The 22811-nt window shown below is 32.0% G+C and overlaps 1 protein-coding gene across 4 annotated transcripts in view; it reads left to right on the top strand.

Moving 5' to 3' along the window:
* The first annotated feature begins 3703 nt into the window (after positions 1–3703).
* The window catches only part of LOC119829910 (ichor-like), a 34207-nt gene continuing 15099 nt past the window's right edge, over positions 3704–22811 (top strand). Inside the window, exons 1-2 of one of the 4 annotated variants that reach the window (XR_005287823.1) lie at positions 3704–3821; positions 4221–4360. The gene's annotated coding sequence lies outside the window, so the exon portion shown is untranslated. Of the gene's footprint in view, positions 4018–4220; positions 4361–22811 lie in introns of all 4 variants that reach the window. The other 3 variants (XR_005287824.1, XR_005287822.1, XR_005287821.1) reach the window with 3 other exon arrangements.

Raw genomic sequence — 22811 nt, 5'->3', positions numbered from 1 at the left:
GACCGTCTGCACTGCGCACTCCATACAACGGTGATTTTGTCACGCAAAATATTACTAGAGCACTGCTATGTAGCTACAAGATACACTTTTCGAATTTGATTACAGCGCCATCTAGTTTTAAATTTCCATACTTACTTAAAATAGTAATAACTTTTTTGTGAATTTTTAGGCGTATCCACAACTTTATAATATTTGTAGACTAAATTATAAACTTATCTAAAGTTTATTGTTATTGAAGTTATAATGTGTATATAAATTTAAGTTTTTTCATATATATCTTAATTGTATACTTACAGAATAGAGCAGTATATATACTGTAATTAATTCTTATAGTTTATTTGGATGCCGTATGAATTTTTTCTGAATAAGGCTAATAAAAAAAAACATATTTATTACCAATTCTGCAAAATCAATGTCAGATCTAAATTAATTTAATATAGATCCGTATTCCGGACACTACATGAATGAGAACAGTCATGTAAACCTGAAATAAATTCAATTTTATTGCCATAATCACCACATCGACAATTAAAAATTCTTGTAGACAAATACCTTTGCATTCATTTAAAAAAAACAGGTACCTACCTAGATTCCGCGCGTCACGTTCATTCTAATATTCCGTTATTTTTTTCGCTAAGATAAACTTTTTGAGATTCTTTCGCCGGTCGTACAGTTATAATTTATGTTTTTATAATAAAATAGTGGTTGAATAACTACTGCTAGATATTCTGTTGGTTGTAGGTATTCGTCTTAATTGTTAGTTGTATGATAGCGAATTATAAATACTTTATAATTTATTAAGCAGCTTTCCGCCCGCGGCTTCGCCCACTTTGTCAGAGCAAAAAAATAGAAGAGTTTTCATAGCATAGTTTTCGATCCTATTTCCAAAGCCTCGGATAAAAAACCTTGTATCAAATTTCATGCAAATCGGTTCAGTAAAATTGAGACATACAGACAGACAGAGCTCCTCTCGCATATAGTAGGAACTAGTCATACGCTGCGTCTCTACCGCGATGAATAAGAAATAACGATAACGTAGATCTATGCTGCTGTAGATATCTATTTTCAAAATCCATTAAATTAGTTCTATAACACAGAGAAATTAGTTCTATAACACAGAGATATATCCATACATATTACAAATTTGTTTTCATTTTGTTTGCATAATGAAAGAGCAACAACACCGCAACATGCAAACAGGCACTCAGATTTATTATATACCTACGTAGATATGGCCTAGATTCCTAGTAAGGGCTCCAACTGCATAAGACTTTAAATCGAGCCATATTACAATCTTTTTGAGAGCGATATTACAGATATGGAGCCATGGAGACTGTAATGAGGGAAGATGTAAATTATTTACTTTTCAGTAAAGCTGCAACATCCGTGAGATCATTGAAATTAACAAATTCCCGATGACTTTTATGTTTTGGTTGAACAAGCTCACCTAACTCTTGTGACGAATAGACAATAAATTGAATTAGAAAGTTACGTCTTTAATAAACTGTAACTTGATTTTTAAAAGATATCTATATTCATAATATATAAATGAGAAATAATCAATGATTTCCATTCCAAAATTAGCTAATGAAACAGATAACGCCGCGAGCGATACAATTCATTTAGATTTAATAACGATCTCCCAGATCATTTATCATTTATTTAGTTTACGGCCACTCCCACAAATTATCGAGCTGTCAAACCAAAATATGCCCCATTAACTGTTAATGACATATCGCTTCATCAACCAATTGGAACAGATCGCGACAGTATATCTTGCTCACAATTATTTCGACAAATTAATAATTTGATTGAAGATTGAAGCGGTTAGTCGGATATCATTAGACTATTCATTAATCTGCTGTTTCTTTGCGTACCTATACACGTGTTGTACAGTCTGTTTTTAACCGAGGTTCCTAAAAATTGTTCTCAATTCGACTGTATTTAGTTTACCTTTCTCGATAATTCTGTGGGCTTTTAACCTATTGGCATGATTTTCTGTGTTTTACAGAATATTGTTGTCAGTTTATGCACTTTTAGATCCTACTTTGGATGATAGTGGTAACAAAGTCCTCACAAACCAAAAGGTTTGACTCTCGGATTGACATTAAAAAATGTCAATCCGAGAGTTCGTATGAATGAATAAGCTTTCGCAAATTCGCCTTTAAAAAAGCTCTATTCATTCAGAATTCTGAAACGAATTTTATGAAACTCTATATACATATAGGCTATTGCTTAAATTAACTTGTACATATAATTTTTTATTTCAAATACTAATATTTATGTTTAATCAAGGTAAAGTTGACCTAAACCTCATTTTCTGCAAGCCTCAGTAATTAGGAACGAAATCAGCATAATACAAATGAATCTTACCGTTATTATATAATTACACAGTTTTTACTCACTATACAGGAAATAATTAAGACTTTTGGCTAAACAATTGACGTTTTATATATGTAGGCGATAGTCTCTGAACTATTTCAATTATTTATTACAACGTCAATCGAACAGTGTCGAATAAGTTTAGTATACATGAGTCTGTGTGTTATGTGAAATATTTCTATATATTAATGTGGTATTATTGCTAAAACCTATATAACCATTCGTGTAAGGTGTTTTAAATTAAAGTTTTGTTAGATATTTCTTAGAATGAATTCATGGAGGTTGAAGATGTTCTTTGGGTAACTTTAAATTTTGATATATGTTTAATATTTTCAGTAGAATACTATAAAAACGTTATCTTATTATAATAATTGTATTCTCTCGATCAGGTATCAACAAACCGAACACACAAATCGCCGTTACACTTTATAAGAAGGCAAATAATATCTACTCGTATTGTCAAATTTGTTGTTTTCGATTAATGTGAATAAAATGAAACGTCATGTATAAAATATTGAATCACTAACCTCACATGTATAAGATTATAAGCATCTTGCTTATTGCTTATCCAAATGCTAAAGATATAGGACCTTAGCAGGGCCCCACCGGAGCCTACAAAGAAAATCATCGGTGGCCCACTTACCAACTCGATTGACAAATGCCCATTGCAGTTTAGCCAGTGAAAAGTCAACTCTTTCACCCTACAATAGAGGTTTTAGTGAGTGAAAGTGCCGCTTGTAGGTCTGTAGGCTGAGTGCGGGTGTCGGCGTGTGCGTGCATGCGTCTGTGTGCGTATACGCATTGGAGATAGCAATCGACAGGGGCTTTCAACTTGAAGAGAAATGCGTCGCTTTTGGATTTTATTTTAACTATGAATAATACGTAATAATATTGCGTTTAAATACACGACAAATTAATGCATTTAATTTAGATATTAGTTTTAAATATAGAAGTGAAGTGTGAACGTGTTACATTATATTGAATATAAAAAAGTCTATAAATTGAATTAGTTGTTGTATCAATGATAGTGGAATGGATCGTTTCTACTTATTAAATGTGACAATAATAAAGTTAACACACAAAAAAAGGTACTGTATACAAAAATACCTAATTAATTGTTATGTTATTAAATAGTGAATAATTGCGTAATTATTTATATTATAACACTATGTTTTTTTATCAATACGATATATTTTAAGGTTAAAAATCCTAACATAAAAACACAGTGTCAAGACGCTAGATTTCCATAGCAGCATCTCATTCGTAGCGGTGTTAAGCGGGCCGCGGTCTAACAATCCCGTTGGTGGTAGAAAATTTTTGGTGGCAGTAAGTGGGGTGCGCGCGCGCCGCCAGTCACTCGTTGGTCGCGCGGCTCGCGCCCGCCTCTCGTGATAGATCCCAACGGAAGCAAGCGGCCAGTGCGGCGCACTCGTGCTTTCGTACGTTCAACCTTTGGTGCCCAAATGTAATTGGCATTAATAAAGTGACGTGTTGTGATGTGTGTGACGCTACCCTCCTTTTTTGTATAGCTGAGGTTTCGTGTATCTTTTATTTTTGCCAATCACATTGACTTTTTACTAACCGCATGTACCGTACTTGCTTTTTTTCTCAACTGTTCTGGATTTTGACTTGAAGGTTGTATATCTGTATTTTTGAGTATTACTTCTCTGTATTAACACTTTGTCTTTATTTCTTATTATTTCATTAATATAAATTATACAATCAAAATTTTTAGTTAACTTAAATTGAATATTGAATCTCAATTATATCTTGTAGTTGCTTTTCGCCTATAACACAGAGTAGTTTATGGTGTCTACAGTTGTCTCTATTATTTCTAGTCTGTGCCTGAACCCCCCACGGCCTTGGTACTTCTGACCCCTCAAGAAAGTGACGCTTGTGACAAGTGGACTTAAGTGTATAATGTTTTGGATTTGACACCTACTTCACCGCTGCCCACGATATTACTGCAATATTTCAGGTGAGTCCTTACCGCTTGCTATTTTAGAAAATCAAATACCAAGAGAATTCTTACGTTAATTTCAGTTATTGTGAACCTGTTGAATATCGCACCTTTAATTTATGTTAACTCTCCAATAAGTAAATTACATACAATGTTTTAAGAAACATGCGTCAATTCAACATGTACAGTTAAAAATATAAATTCACCAACGAAATAACGTCTGCCGAATTTGTGACCCACATAGCCCGGACCGCTAGTTATTCCTGCATACATACATACAGTACATACGGTACTTTAAAAAGGCGACCTTGTGTTATGCGTTTACGCAAAATTTCGGTGTTTTTTTATGTACATTGACCTATCGTCTAGGTAATGCGGGTGAGTGACCTAGAATAACTAAACCTGTTAGGGTATTAATTTGATAAGAGCACCGATGCGCGAATTTTGTACGAATTACATGTTTGTTGTATTATTTTGAAATTGAGTATCTATGGATATTACAGCATGGACAATTTTTAAATTTTTTTAAACTCGTTTTTGTCTTGCCTCTTTTTAATTATTAATAATATGTGTATCGTTTTGTAATTACAAAAGAATTAGTCCTGTTACTAACCTAATTGTATTGCTTAAATGCAAAGTATTAAACGATTAATTTAGATCCTTTAATTATTAATAATCTTTAAATAACTTATTCGAGTTCTTATTTCCGAAAAAGTCTTAAATCAACAATAAGAATATTTAGAGTTTTCTTTACAATATAGGATAAATTTATTTGATGTCATTATATTATTTTATTTATTCTTTCCCTTCTAACTTTACCATCCTTTGAATATTTATCTTTGATAATTAATTACTTTATTCTTAATGAATTATTGCCAATAGTGCGGATACATTCGACAGTTTAAGGCTCAACTTAAAAACTTCACACTATAAAATGCATATTTAATACTAAAAAACACAGCAGAGGAGGAAATCCTCAGGTTATTTCTTTTGACAACACGCCTTATTACCAAAACCACACTGGTAACCTGTCGAAACCTTTCAGTAGGTTATATTTTTATAACTTTATGTTCCTGTTGTCATATATATTCATATATATCCAATTCCTTCTACAAAAAGTAGTGAGTCCCGCATAACGATTGATTAAACACAAATAATCTAAGGCTATTAATTCATTTTGTATAATAGATTTTCCTGATTGAACGGTGGCTTAGCACAAAATTACATTCTAAACGAGATTTTATCAAGGAAAGAAATCGGTATAAGTTCTCCAAACATCGAAAGTGATTATATATACAAATGATTCGACCTCAAATACTAAGGTGACACATTCCCTCAAAGTCGAATTATCTCATGAGTCAGATAGGAGACTCGCGATGTAGCAACTGGGTAGGTGGAGCAGGGCGGTACAAACTATGTATTATTATTTCATATTTGTATAATATGCTTGCTACAATCCTCAGATTCGTCCAGATAAAATACTACATAAATGCTATTAAAATGTTTATATGATACAAGAGTAAAGAGTTAAAGGGAACAACAGTCAATCAAATTTATATACATTTCAACTGGCTTCTAAGTCGAGAACGTTCTGGGGATACCTGTACCTGGCTGAACTGTATCAAATCCAACGTAACAACTGAGAATAAGATTCATGATGTGCTCTGATATTTAATATAAATATCCTCATTATTAACTCTTATATTGTAGCACGTTCGGGGCTCTAATATCACTACATAGTATAAAACAAAGTCGCTTTCTCTGTCCCTATGTCCCCCTTTGTATGTTTAAATGAGGGGTTTTTTTTAATAGATAGAATAATTCAAGAGGATCGTTTATATACAAGAACATCTATAACACTACTCCTTTAACGCGTGTGAAGCCGCGGACAAAAGCTAGTAGGAAATAAAATAAACAATCCCAAAACTTTGAAAAATTATTTTTAAATTGATGCAACGGTCTCAAGATCCATACAGTCTACATACAAACATATAGCGTGATATTTGACTGGGATTCCCTCCTAGCTCCAAGTGAGACATGACGATGGTGACAGGTGCAATTTACAGTATAATCTTACCAAAATAAGTAACCAAAATGTAAATTATTTATTTTTTTTAGTTATACGTGAACTAAATTTAATTGTCAACTCGATAAAACAAAAAAAAAAAACAAACAACTCTTATTCCTTTAAATAGCATGAATGTAATTTCAAGACTGTGTTGTGAAATTGAAATATCAAGATGAAAGTAGTTTATAGTTAAACAACAATGAAACACGTTCAAATTGAGTTATCTTAATTTCTTCTGATGCTTATAAGAACAAAAAATTTGTATCAACTGTTTTTAATTATTTTGGTTGGATTGTTCAGATAATATATGTAATGCTTGACTTGACCTTTAGAGCTATGAAAATACTTTTTAGTCCTGCTATAGGTACTAAAAATTATTCGTATAACTTATTAAGTGGACATATTACAGCCTCGTGAATTTTACAATGTATAAAGGGTGACCGTAATATCATCGCAGCCTAATCCGAACCTCCACAGTTATTAGTTTTTTAAAGACTTCATTACACCATCATTAGAAATAATCACACCTTTTACCCGACTATGAAGGAACAATCAAAGTTTTTCGAGAGACAAGTAAAGACACAGACGTATTGTATTAAATTATTTTTACAAAAATTTTTGGCGCCAAAAAGTGGTATCAAATAAAGTATTTTTAACGGTAATTACGAATATTATATACCTACAAAACACAACTTCTTAGTTTATTACAGTTTGGAATAGGAAATGCTAATTAATCGAAACTATAAAAAAAAGAAAAGTAGTGAAAACAACATTTCAATAAAAGCAATATTTTACAAAAAAAAAAATGGCTGGCAAAAATTCATGAAAAGAGAAAAAAGTATAACATAATGTAGATATAATCAAATCAGTCTAACTAAATACATCATGATGAAGATCCTTCGCCGGTAGGAAAAAAGTATTTTTGTTCCCGCCTGCAGGATCATTTTGTGATAATTTTTTTTATAAAGGTTATTTTATTTTTCCTCAAAAGTTGTTTTGTTAGACTTTTGAATAAGCAAAACAGAACAGAAGACAATTAAGTGAACTAATACGGATACCGAAAGTTTTCCTGATAATTTCATACAATGTAACTCACAAATTAAGCCCAGGCATTTAAATATAGTTTTTCAAAAGTAATAACCCTACCCCCTCTAAGTTTGGCTAATTGTCCTTCAAATACAATCTTCTAATGCATTACTAAGTACGTCAACAGGCAGTTAAGCCATTTCTTTACACGTATCAATCAAAGTTCAAACATCCCGCTAATAAATACATCTAGCGTCGGAAAATATATTTTTCATTCGTCGCACATTTTCTACGGCTAGTGACACATATTGCGGCGGGCGCGGGGCCCGTGGCGGGAGGGGGGACGGGGGGTAACTTTCACTCGACGCGTCTCGGCTCCACTCGGCAATGACCATGTGAATGTCAAGTGTGGATTGTTTTCACCCGGTTTTGCTCACGTGCGAGTCGTTTAGTATACTTGAATTACAGTACATGACTTACGGCTGCGCTTTGTTCGCTAATTCATAATTTACATTTCAGTTGTTTTATTTCAAGATAAAGCATATAAATCAGGAATATAAATATTAAATTGACAGTATGTAGGTATATGTTAACAAATATACGCTTTTTTGTACTTGTTGTTACATATTAGTTTAATATAAACGAGATTGAGAAAGTTTTTGGTCATTGAATTTAGTTTTAGGATGTTGTAAAGACGTGGTACGCAAGATTGTCATGTATATTTTTAATAGGAATATTTTTCATACAGATTGCTTTCATATTTTCATATTTTCTTTTAGTACTTAACTCGTGCATTTATAATTACTGTCATTTATTACTTCATGACAGAACGTGAAATAGAATCCAAGCAAATTTTTCGTAACAATTAAATAAATGACTAATTACGAATACCGTGTTATCGTTCAGGTATCGATGAAACAAGGAAAAAACCTTTTTACATTCACACGCATCCATTATTACCCAATACGTTGGTCATTCCGACATAACGATGTCCAAGGTTTGATGAGTATGCAGGCAGTAAATTTATCTTCTAGGACACGAATCAGTGTATAATGAACATTGCACAACAAATGCTAATAAGTATTGGGATATGTAAGAAAATGGCCTCCCATGCCGGTAGTTGGTATGAATCAGACTCTATCCTCGATAGATATTTATTGTAAATATACAACCGGACACATCTTCACTGATGGGTTTTTACAGTAATATATTATATCTTTAATCGTAAACCAACAAAATATTTATAATCAGCAAGATATAGGAAATAAAAAATACAAGAATACTATCTAAGAAAGATTTTGCCACAATCAGATGAGCATTTTTATATGCTATACTAACAGAGACATACTCAACAGTACGTAAATCACAAACGTCATAAGGACACGTGCGTGCGCGCAGGACGTCGCCCGGTGAAAGCATCAGCTGACAGTCCACTGACCCACTGGCGACTGCTGAATGCCAAATACTAACGATTTTCATTGCGGATTCTTTTGCTAGTCGCTGCTTTGAAGTATGAATGAACTATTACTATTATTTACTTATCAAGGTAGTAAATAATGGTTTAAAGTGGATAAACGTGCTAAAGTTTATCAACGAACTTTGGTGTATAGCAGGTCGGTTCTGTACAAAGCTCTATTGATATTAATTATATGCTAAAGACAAAATACTTAAAACAAAATAACTTTTAAAGGATTGCAAAATCCTTTCAAAATAAATATAATATGTATAATATATTTTATAATACAAATAACCTATAGATAAAAGGGGCTTTATCAGAGTTCTGAATAGAAAATAATTATGATAAAAATTAAAACACAAACTAATAATTTTAAATAATTAAAAGTGGCTTTAAATATTACCTCATTTTAAAACTTTTTAACAATTAAATCAAACGTAACAGTTGCAGCTTATTAGCTTGATTTTATTCGTATTTATTAATCCCAAGAAATTCATTCAAGAGACATCAAAGTCAGTATTTGTCTCGCCCACTGGCCTAGTGGTCCCAGCACGTGGATATAAAATTTATTCTATTTCGTACAGTGTAAGGCTCATTTTGGCTCGAAGTAGTCGAGTCACGCACGCCGGAGAAAGCTAAACAAGATACTCTAACTAGTATACGTTCTTGTGACCTAAAATGTAAAAGAAAAGACAGGTTTTAAAGTCAGGAGCAAAAATCTGCTATGTACTTCTGCCATTTTAATTATAACATAATTTTTTCCTTCTTGCTCGAGTTGCGACCACTTTTGCAAGGAAATTTCGTGTTTATAAAAACATTTTTTGTTTGCATCAGTGAGTGCGTTTTGTTTGTATTTTGTTAAAAGAAGTTGTTTATACATTCAAGTCGATATTTATCACTCGCCTCATAATATATCTGGAATTAGCTGAGCCGCGCGGATTCACCCACGTCGTTCATCATGTTTATAGCTTTGTTCGATAAGTGGACTATTTCATACAAAAGTAACATTGCAAATATAACTTCTGAGATTAGAGTTCAAACTTATAAACATATTCTTTAGCTTCATATTATTTATAGATGTGAAGCGTTTTGAGCTGGGTGGCACTTTGGGTATAAAGTTAAAATACCTACTTCTAATTTACTTCATGTGTTATCAGAGCTAGACAACTTTAAGACGGCTACTTAATTTTAAAAACATCTATGCGCTATATAAAATATTAAATTGAACATAACTCCAAACTGGCAATTTAGTGAAAAGTCAAGAATACTGTATCAATAGAACAATTGAAGACCACAATCCACGCTATAATTATCAAAAAAGTATACCAAATAACACATGCCACTCAAACAATAAGGTTTGCGCACATGTTACCGAAATTTCGTGAGGCTTTCCCATAGCTTTCTCTGTGACAGATGTCCCTACAACCCTTCAATCAGTCGATATTTGAATTTAAGAAAAAAAGACATGTGCGCTCGGTGGGAAGGTACCTGAGTGTGTATTGATTTTTGATTTCTTGGCAGATTTGGTTAGGTGAATCGGTCGCTCAGTAAGCAGCAATGTCTCAGTGATTATGACCTGGAAGTTTGAATTGAATCGAACGAGCGTGCAAGAAATAATACGATTTTTCAATTAATCTACACATTATTTACATTACCACTTCTCGAAACGTGAGTTTTATCATTCTGCACCAGAGTCTCCCATCCATACCGGAGTAGAATCTTACAAACTAAAGAGGTTGAAGAAACTCAAAGTTTACCTAATACTTTAAGATCTTACCTTTCAATCCCATTCATCTTCCATAATATTGATTCTTCCAGAATCTGAGTATTCATGAAAATAGCTTTATGTCAAAATCATACAATAACGAAAAAAATTAACAAAAAAGTATCCAAATAACATAAAAATAATAAGTTTGATGTCACATTGTGTGACCGTTATATAAAAGACCGTCACAAAAAAAATGTTTTCCTTCACATACAACTCAACCATGTCTGAAGAATGCGTTGAATAAATTATTTCATAATTACTCAAGATAAGTCAAAACATTTGATATGCCTTCATCTTTATCGATTAACGCACCTGATGTTTCGATGTTGAATACAAAAGCCGTAAGTACTTTCTTTTTATAGACACAACAATGGACGGGTTGGGATACATATTTTTTTACATCATTCTTTATTATTTTATCGTTAAACTATTTTTATGTGTATCGCAAAATTACAGTTTGTTTGTGAGCTAGCTGCTTCATCCCTGCTTTTATTTAACTTAGTTATTATAAAATGTGATAAATTAATTACTTTTTTGGCTATGACAACAATTACATTAGAAAAGAACCATTACACTATGCAAGTAGGAAACATGATAAAACATCGTTATTTTTGTATAATAAAGGTCGTGAAGAACTCCAGATGAAATTGCTCTTAATTATATATAGATCTTACAAGAAGTTCAATTTCTCACAAGTCTACTCAAATAGCTTCCCACCCAACGACACCCCTGTGTCTCGAAGATTCTTTTTTCACCCTTTTTTTCTATCATTTAATAAAAACTATCCAAACAACCCATTAACCTAGAGAAGGAACACCTGAGAGCGGGTTCACTTCCCGTTTATTAAACTGATATCCGGTTCGTATCAGGTTATATCCGATAAATGGGGTTAAAGGGATGATTATATCTTAGAACGTAATTGCGTGAAGTTTGTTATGCCTTTCTAATGTATGAGCACAATCGCTATGATATTGTTTGATGTGAATATCTCGAAATAATAAATTTATATGGAACTACAGGACAGGCACTAGCTTTTAAATAAAAAAGGAGTCTTAAAAATTGTCCAATGAAAAGTTACGAGATAACAAAAACAAGAAAGCAGTCGAATTAATATTCACATCTTTTTTTAAAGTCGCTTGTTAATAAGTACAAAATCATCGAAATTCCTATATAAAAACATTTTCTGTCAAGCTAGACTAAATAAGTCATGTAGGTTGAAGTCATCTCTAAATACTCTCAAAGATTAGAATAATTGACAGCAATCTTAAAACATTTATTAGGTACTTCTGTAAATGTTATTATTATAGTATAGTGAATATTTGTATTTACTGCATAATCCTCAAATAAGCTTTACGAGTCAACATTATGTAAATTTTCATGATTGTGTGTAAAAGAATTCAACGCGCTTGCATTGAAGGTACTTCAAATATTAATAATAGATACACAAACAGTAATAGAATAATGTTTTTAAACTTAAATTTAATAAAAAGATACGTCAGTCTATGCAATTAATATTAAACTAGCTGAACCGGCAAATGCTGTTCCGCCTTAAACTTATCATTTAGGGATATGAAAAATAGATGTTGGCCGATTCTCATATATATGTACACAAAATTTAATGAGAATCAATCCAGACGTTTCGTAGGAGTCTGGTAACTAACAGAAAAATGTACTTAATACAGTAGTCCAAAAATCCTTTGATTTTGTTAGAAAAATCATATTCTTCAATTATTTACAAGTAAACATATTTAAAATAAATAGTTTTCAATAACATTTCAATAGCAAATACAATCAGCGAATGATTCATACAGCCCACAAATAAGATCTAAGTTAGTCCCGCCAGAGAGACACGGCGCAAGGACAGTGTATCGCTTAGGCCTTAGAGCGAGACAACGCGTGCGAGGGAGACAGCGCACGGGCAATGTCCTGGTTTGTCAATAAACTTGACCTACATAAGCCTACATTTCATTGAGACCGCGTCTTGGAGGAATTTAGATAAGGGTTGATTCACATGAGCGCGATTAGATAAGGACGGTTCACATGGGCGGAACAGTTTTTGATGATTCAGAATTCGCAACTGTGGTATGTATAAGAAATTAGAAATGTAAATATTTATGGTATTTTTTATTTACAGGAATCGATAGTAACTTGATTGAATATATATTAGGCGCAAAGTCTCATGACAATCACAGATATTCACTCATGTCAATTGAATTATAAAACTCAATATAAAATGGAATGAATCAATCATTACATTACTTAACTTAAACAAAAGTTTTCTATAGAAACAATCAACAACGTTCTTTTTCTTTTATTTAAATATTTACTAACATTATAATCTCAACCTAACCAGCTCCTTGTCCAATATAACGGTGCATTAGGCTGTGGCCCTGACTTCCCTTGCTCTAACTTAGTCTTAACTTTATGTTTAGTAACTTGTTTTACTTAATACATATCGATTTACATGGCACGGTGTTGCGGCTGTAAACTTCTGCAGGCCGTTTACTTGAATACTGGTTTTAGTAATACATTTTGTCTATGATTTTATCGTCTTTTAAGTTTTACTTGAATTTATTTAAAATATTAACTGGGTACATATAACTGATACTGTAAATCATACAAACATAAAAAAAATTCCTTACATAGTTACATATACTGAGAAGACTGATAAATTAAGCGAAAAAGCTAAATGAATGCTCATTTCTTAGGTATAAAATAATTTTATATATTTCAGTAATACCGTCTCGAAATTTATTTTAGCATATACAATAAGACATTCAAGGATCATGTCAATATCCTCGACTTAGATATGTGCTAATGTTAAAATATTTTATATATTCTAAAATAACAAACTTGTGAAACGACTGAACTTCAAATGAACTATTAGACTATCCAATAATATCTTATATGCTTAGGTGATAGAATATGTTCTCTCGACTGTAGAAGGCTCACCACGTGCGCCAGCGGCCTTGCAGCTACGTCACTGCCTAACTGTATCGTTGACGTAGCCAATGACTGGCTCGTTACAGCGCTGACTGCTGCCCGCGACTGTGGACCGCGTGTGTACGTTGGCCGTTGTGTGATTAAATATGCAACTCTAAGTAAGTTTGAAATGTTTTCAAAATCGTCACACTAGTAACAGTATACCGTATAATTTATTATTATCATTTGCAGAGATCAATTTTGAATACAGAAAGTTTATAGTAAAATAAATCATATTCAAATGAAATACGTGAATTATAAAGGAAATATAAAATATATAGTATGTAATGTAATAAAAAATATACTTAATCAATTCTTTATATATCCTTAACAACGCTGGACTTCTAAACTAGGCATTTCCTGTATAGTGGAAGCCTTGCTTTTTGTAACGATAGTTGGTGAATTTTTTTGTAATTTGACGTTAAAATACGTAACAATTGATTCAGAATAAATTGCACATAACACATTACGTTATTTGTCTCTTTGTGAGTGTTTAAAACAAATTTATAATCAAAAGCACCAATTGATCTATCTAGATCTGCATATTATTCATAATACATCCATTGCGTCTAGCGACTACACTATACCACTAAAAGGAGACCTTTGTTCCTTCAAGGAACAGAAAAGCCGATAATGAACATGTTTAAGATTGATCGTGTGATATCTTTAAATCCGAACTTAATGTAGATATTGTTTTATTATTAATACACTATTATATATATTATATTTTATATATTCCAGTCTATAGGTGGCCAATAAACAGTACCGCAACAATGCTTTTAGACTGATGAAAAGGCAAGGCAGATTGAGCATAGTTATACGTTTAACGAAAGACAACATCCAATAACAAATCCTCCTTAGCATGACTAATGAGCCTACATACAATCATGTGTCTTCAGACTCAGTACAAAATAAGCTAATACGAACAAACAGGTGGGGCAGAGACTGGCTAGTTATAAAGTCCAGCTATCCAGTGTTTGTTTACCGCGATCAACGGACCGTATGGTCGGTTACACGTCATAATGTAGTCGTACCGTTGTATCCATCCACTGCTTCATAATTTATACGATAATTACATATAAAGCGTTGAAATGAGAATTTTGTACGGTACCCGTTTGATTCTGTTTTGAGGCGATCCGTCTTGTATTCTAAATATCGTCAACTCGTCGGCCGGCTTCGTCGGTCGGTTAATTTGTTAAAACTCATAATTGATAAACAAGTGTGATATTTAGACAATTCTATATTATCAATTCTATTCAATAATTTGTACATATCTTACTAATTGGATTTACAAACACTGTCGTAAAGTTTTAAGTGTTTTTTAAGATGCTCAGATAGACACATTATGTTATAAAATATTACAGAACGACGTGCTTTGATAACATTATTTTTTGAAGCAATTTACATCTTTATCTTTATCGTTATAAAAAACCTCTAAGGATAAGCTTAAATAACCGAATTGACACGTAGGTAATTATACCTTTGCTCTCTTTTGCATCTCCTCTAAAATAGTATCGACTTCTAATAACTGACTAACACATTTGCATCATGTTAGTATGTGGGCAGCGCGTCCTTTGTTCGTTTACCTTTCTCTACCACATTGTATACTGGCTGCAGCTAGCGGCATGGCGGGCACATGACTATAAAGATTTTATGTTTTCCACAATCCTTTTTTTTATTTGTTGCATCATTAAACGATACACCAAATAAAATTCGTTGGTTTTCAAGTTACCTATGTTAAAAACGCAGTTTTAGTTTCGTACAAACAAGAAAAAAATTATAGCACAGATGATACAGAATTACAAACAGCAATATAAAGTTTCTTATTTAATCTGTAAGTGGCGCTAGTATATATGTACGTAGTATTATTTGTCACAAAACAAGTATAAATAACAACCTATATATCTTTAAAAACTGTTCTTAATTAAGTCCTTATTATTTATCTGGAACATAATCGGATAATGTAACTTTGAATTTAAATTGTAGGCAGAAATGATGTTGGATTTTGATGACTTCAACTTCGGTTTGTGCATAAATTTATAATTACTGATAGGTTGTGTACCCTACTTGTGTATTGCTATATTACTCTTTAAAGATTGTACTGAACTCCATCCATATCGTCCTATGATAAAGATGACTCTCCGGATACATAGGTTCAGTTTCAAAGCTGTAACACTAATTTTTGGACATTAATCTACAAATCCAGTGTATCATAACCCATCGCGCCTGCTCAGCGTGCAAACAATTAACTTCATGTGAATCGCTAAGAGACGTTTCACTTTTACCTCCTCCCCCCTCTCCCCCCCGGCGACCCCGAAACCTCCTTTCAAAGTCAAGAGCACGTTAGCAATGCTTTTACATTGACCTACAATGACTTTCAAAGAGTTATTGAAGATCTTTGTATGTCATATTTATGTAGTTTTAGTTTTTAATTATTATCTACAATTCAAACGTTTTTTTTGTTAATTTTTATTCTGCTGGCAATTTATGAATTGAGATATATGCAGTTTTTTTAGAAATTCATTTAGGCATTAGCGTAATATACATCTTGTTTCAAATTATTCTTGTAAGGCTTATATTTTTAAATGTTTTGCGCCTGTAAATGTTCACATATCTTATATTTATGGGATAGGAACACATCATCATTGGAAAACAGAGCTTACATGATAGTTTGACTAATTTAATGTACTATATCGTTTCTTATTTATTTATTCTTTATTGCACACTTACAAAATTATAAAACAGATAAAATTAGAAACAGCAACTTAAAACTAGTACACAACTGGCGGCTTTATGGCTAAAAGTCATCTCTACCAGGCAACCGTTAAACTCTTTTCGTTTCTTACTTGCTAGTCTTCGCCGATCAACGTTTTCGGAGAAACTTAAATTTATATTTACAATTTACTTCAAGTTATTATTTGCGGTTTTATTCACAGTTCATCATAAAATGTATTTCACAAAAGTAGTTATATAGGTATACCGATGATCAATATCCCACTTTCACTTTAAAACCAATCAAAAATCCGTTTTAATGACCTCTTAAAGAAAAACTTTCATTAAAATTACATCACACGTGACTGAATCATGAACAGGATGACCGGGACGACCTAAATATTAAGCAAATTCCATGAGATACCTGATAAGTGCCCAAAATAAGTACTGGGAAACCCTCCTTCGCGATGAAAGTTATTGCGTAATTAATAAATCTCATTTTCCTTATAATGTGACTCATTTTTTTATTATTCTTAGAATTTACAAGTTTGTTTCACGAGAAAGTTATTAAATTACGACTCAATATTAGAGTTATGTCTTAATGGTTGTATGAATACATTTTAAAGATGAATATTTAAAAAAAATCACATGTACGTTTATTTAATGTACCCGATATTAGTTCGTGGTGCTTTCTGTCACTCATTGCGGTTATCGAAACGGTTACAAAAACAGAAAATTTACTATAAAAACTATATTTTATATTACATTAATCATTCTATACAAATAATAAATAGTATTTATGCACATATTACCAGTACGTATGAGGTAAAGTAAGTAAGATTCAATATATAAAACAAAGCATATACCTATATATTGAAGGCATTAAAACTTTTATCGAATTAAAATAAATACAGTCAATCATAATTTAATTGCGTAGTATTTATTCAATTACCCGAAAGTTTTAAACGAGCGATGTTTAAATACACATCGTAAAATCAATATATGAAAATCGCATCGATTTATCATCCACGATAATAAATGCTTTAACAATAATAATACATAAACAAACCACAAGAGGCCTCAAGCAACTAAGAACGATTTCATCCTCACCCGGTCAGCTTCCAAAAATTCAATTGGGGTCAAGCGGGGTCCCGTTACGAAACCTGTTCCCTCACAGGACACTGGCCCTGGTTTGGCCCTCATAAAATGTATTCTATGATCAATTTATTTTGTACGCGATATCGTGATATGATAACTTGGTTCGACGTGGATAATTTTTTCTTTTGCTAGCATATAATTACATCACATCAATTTGAATGTATTTTTTTATTTGTTACCTCACAACTTTTAACTAGATAAGCCGATTTCGATGATTATTTTTTTTGTCTAGGTCTGAAAATGTTTGCTATGAATTATTATTTATACCTATATTGAAATTGTCTTGTAGATGTGTAAAGTATAAACATTTTGATAGTCTTTGATAACTTTATACGTCTAAAACTTGAAAGTGTTCTATGGTATTCTATTATCTTAGAGTTCGTAATTTTCATATGAAAAACTATGGTTTACACACTTTCCGATACATATTTTAGTATTATATAAGTACACAGTATGCAAAATACTCTTATCATCATTTATCTCCTATGCTTTGATATTTACTTGTAAATTAGTTAATTGGTTATAATAAAAACGTTGATGCCAAAACTGCTATGCCCGAAACGAACGGCGTGGATTAAAAGTAGGTTGTTTTTTAAGTTACACTACATTATAAATATTTTATACTGGAGTAACGCGGCGTACGTGCGTACAGGTGGTTCGGGTGACAAGTTTGGAGACATAAACCTACATTAGTCGACATTTTAGTTCACAAACGGTGCTCTTTCTTCGCCATTCGCGATGAGTTTTGATAATGGAGAATTTTCATGTTTGGACGGTTATGACGGGCTGCGGTTGGGTGAGAATTCGTGTCGTCAGGTAAATACTATTAAATATTAACGTATGGGCGGTATTGGCTATATTTTTCGCGTTTTGAACTATCATACACAAAACATTCAATATAGTTCATTTTTTTTTTGTCTTAGTTAACACTAGCTTTTGCTCGCGGTTTAATAGATGTTATTATTCATATAAACGTTCCTCTTGAATCACTCAATCTATAAAAAATGCATCAAAACCGTTGCGTAGAATACTACGCAACGGTACAAGATTTAAGCATAGCGACTTTGTTTTATACTATGTGATTTCTATATTTAATACTACACTGGTAAGTTTTAATAATTGATAGACAAAATATATATGGACTACGCCCACATATTTTGTTTTGTGAAAATAAAAATTCAAACTTTGCCTGATATTCCTTTTAAAATATCAGAATTTATGTTAAAACTTATATTCTTTTAACTAACTTTCAACCTGATTACTATCCATCTAATAACTCCATTATATCAATAATAAAGGCATCATCCAACTTGCAGAATTAAAAAAATAATTCATTCTAATCAGTCGTGGGAACACTGCTAAAAGCTACAATTAAAGTATCGTAAAACGAAAACAAACTGTACTGTGGCGAAATAGCTGCGACGTGCAGACGTGCAGGTTTGCGTTTAGTTGGTGATTCAGTATTCAGATATTTTGAGGACATTTTTTATATGTTCATTGAAGATTTGCAAATCATCTTTAAGTGATGATACTGTTATATACGTGTAATAATATATTTCGTTGTATGTAAGTATTTATTGCATTCGTAATTCAAAACAATTTTTTTTTTTATTTCGTATCAAATTAAGAATTATCGTTAAATGAAGACATAAATATCGAGATCAATATCAACGCACATTCTTGGTTTGTTTGTCGCATTCATGACAAACAATAACAAGCACACCTGGCGCAATTTAAAAAGGTTTACATATAGTACATTTCATCAATTTCGAGGCCCCAACTCCCATGTAATAGGCGAGAGGATCTTATCTAATTTATAAGACATAGTAAAGTGTTTGTGTTTTATCTTTTGCGATCGTATTTGTGAAATCAGCTGGTAACCCCGGCAGGTGCAAGCCCAAATGTCACTTATATACCCATGTGTCTTTACTACTTATGCGTTCGAAATATTCCGATGATTAAATTTTAATATCTATATTCACTTCTGTTACGACAACTACGATATATTTTTAAGAATATTTTGAAAACTGAAATGTCAGATTATTTAATAATTTAAAAAAAGTGTATTATTTCATAATTTCTTTCAATATATTTGAAATCAAATGTGCTTTTAATAAAATTTACTTGGGAAAAGATACACCCCTTCATAAGGTCGGCGATAGTTGTCATTATTTGCGTATGATGTGCCAGGTTCCACGCCGTACATTTTCAGTGTAGTATGTAATTGAATATAGTTATATTACTATTATTTGACCTTTATAATTCCTAAGGAAGGAACATGTCCCAATCCATTGTTGAAAAAATAAAAGACTTAATAAATTACAATATTATTAATAATTTCAATCAATTAAGAAATGGTGTGATACAGTTTTTAGTAACTGTTTTTTTTTTGTATATTTATTTTTAAACATCGAGAAACTGTTTGTAAATAACGTCGTTCTAGACATAAAAAGTCGATTTTAAAAGAGAAATATTTGATTTTATTTACATTTATTAATATATTTTTAGCAGTAGTATATTTAGTTTATTTTTAAGCAGTGTTTAGGAAACAAATTTAGGTTTATTTAAGTAAAAATAGTTCTCTTTTCTACTATAAAAAATGCAAACATTCTAGCGCTTTCTGTTTAAGGCTTTCTTCGATAATTGCAATATATCAATATATCGTAAATTAGTAAAGTATTCAGTTAGTAGTCAATTGGCTATTTTTATCTTTCACACAATAATGACTGAACTAAATATTAGTTATTGAATACAACAATTTCATCATTATTTGATGGCAACCTTTTCCGGACCCGGGATTCGAATTCGATTTCAGGTATGTGGAAGCACACCACTAAGCCAGCGGCACCAAAACTCAGAACATCCAAACAATATCACCAACGCATAAATTGTAACAAGACAATAAATAAGACAAAGACAATTACGGTACAGAATCATTAACACATCCATTAGTACATATCAGGCAGATATTTAGTGGGCTTTTAGTTCACTCTCAGTACGTTCTGAATGACCTAGAAACGCTACTTATCTAACAAATAAATCAGTGTTCGACGCTGTGAACGGGTTAGCTGGTACTGTAATTTTTATATGTAAAGATAGGGTATTTTGTGACAAACTATGGCGGAGGCAAGGGTCTTATTTTATAATCCGATTTTAGCGATAATTTTGTTTTTTTATCTATTCTAGCTTGGGTTTTTAAAATTTAGTTTTATACGCGTATGTAATATACTAAAAATTATAATACACTTGACTTTTATTAAAAGAAGAGACATAATTTTTATTGATGGCTAATAAATGTGAAGGAAAAATGTATGGGAAGCGGTTAAGATATATTAAATATCTTCCAAAAATGAGTATGAGCAGTGTTCACTTACTTATAACGGATGCTTCATTATTAAATATGTCTATCGTATAATAATAGGAAAAACAAGCGAACAAATCAGAGCGCAAAGCAACCGTCCGCGTCTCTATCGCAACAAAACTACTGTTCACTTGGCTGATAAATGCGAAGCCTTAACCGTGAACTTAATCTCAGCGCTGCGATTAATTGCCGCCGTCGATAGCACAGTGACGACGTATCAGTGGCTAGATAGATGTAGGGTTGCCATTACAGTAAATATTTGAAGACTATTTTTCAAGCATTTTGTTTAGAAAAGTCAAATAACAATACAAGAATGACGTGTTGGGTGTATTACAGTGTACGACTTTAAATAAAACTCAAACATTTATTCAAGTAGACTTCTTAAACAAGCATTTTTGAATCGTCGAACAGTTTTAAAATTTACCACCGGTTCGGAAATCAGAAAATATTACCCGTAACCAAAAATAATAAAAGATTAGTACATGTTATTTATGTTAATAATGAAACAGAAAACTTTACATAAAGAAATCTATCTATTATTCTAATCAATAACTTCTTAAGCACTCATAATATTTACCATTATTTTCTAAGTCACGTTCTAAATGACATTCATTATCTCTATTTAAATTGACATTTGCCAGCCCTGCTTTTATCTGAAAGCGATCTCGACTTCAGCGAGACCGCCTCGAGATACAGTCGACACCGTTTTATTAACATTGAATAGAAATCGGAACATGATTAATATTTGTATTGTTTTTGCAAACGATTTTTTATCTTACTAAATATGAGTTGCCTGTTCTCTTTTATGTGGTATAGTTTTGATGAGTTTTCCTTCTTGCTTTATAAAATAGCTATTGGTCATGTCTATGATATGTTCTTCATAATAGCATTTATCTTAAAGTTGTATCGACATTGATACTTATATATAGAGGCAAAGAGTTCATATTTTGTTTAAGTAAATGACAATCGGCAATAGAATGAGTGTCGAACGGTTAAACTACGTTGAAATATGGAATAGAGAATGCAGTCTTCTACACGATCAACTTTATGACGCACCTTCTAGTTCAAGATTACTTTCAGCATCATTAATACGATCTGGTCAAAGTGCGAACTTTCATTTTTCTTCAAAATCTATTTGGAAAAGTGACCGTATTAGCACATATTCGCTAAATGTAAAAGTTATGATTCTATTACATTTTGAACCCTATCACCTCGCGATAGGGCCTCGAAGAATTTTCTATTTGCAGAGTAAAAGTTGTTCTAAAACACATTGTAATTTGTCATGATGACTATATGTAAACACGACACTGCTCTTACGTGCTGGTTACCTTTAAATGTAAGTCGCATATTGATAAAGTTTAAGAGTTTATCGTTCAATCGATTTTCAGTGCATAATACACAATGCCTGGGTAACGCCTCAACTGTATGTTTAGTGAATAATTATACATTGAGATGTTTATGGTTGATCGTAACAAGGTCTGTGTCAAAATTTGGTCTTTAAATGAATCATAAAGCCCTATTAATCTATCAATATGTAAAAATGTTTAGTTTGCATTACTTTCATTAGTCTATTTTTAAATGATATGTTTTTTTTTGTAATAAAAAATATAATTCTTTCAAATATCAGCCTCGTGCTCCTTTACCAACGAAGACAAATATATATAATTTTGTAGTGTCTAATTATTATTAGACAGTATCAACATCGCCCATCCAACATCTTTGCTCACAACACACGCACTAACAAACATGTAGGTAATGTTAATTCGAAATGTCACGAGATGTCTCTCGTAGTATCTAAAGGTCGGTGATGCTTTCTAAATAGCGCACTACAATATTTGTAATTGTTTGTTTAAATTATCTGACATACATGGCCTAAATCGAGTGAATTATTCCGATATAGCAGAAGCCGTACGTTTAATTTCTGATGAAAACCTAATT

Source organism: Zerene cesonia, chromosome 11 (assembly GCF_012273895.1).
Source record: "Zerene cesonia ecotype Mississippi chromosome 11, Zerene_cesonia_1.1, whole genome shotgun sequence".
Taxonomy (NCBI): domain Eukaryota; kingdom Metazoa; phylum Arthropoda; class Insecta; order Lepidoptera; family Pieridae; genus Zerene; species Zerene cesonia.
Note: the sequence above shows the minus strand (reverse complement) of the source record. Positions and strands in the feature narration are given on the sequence as shown.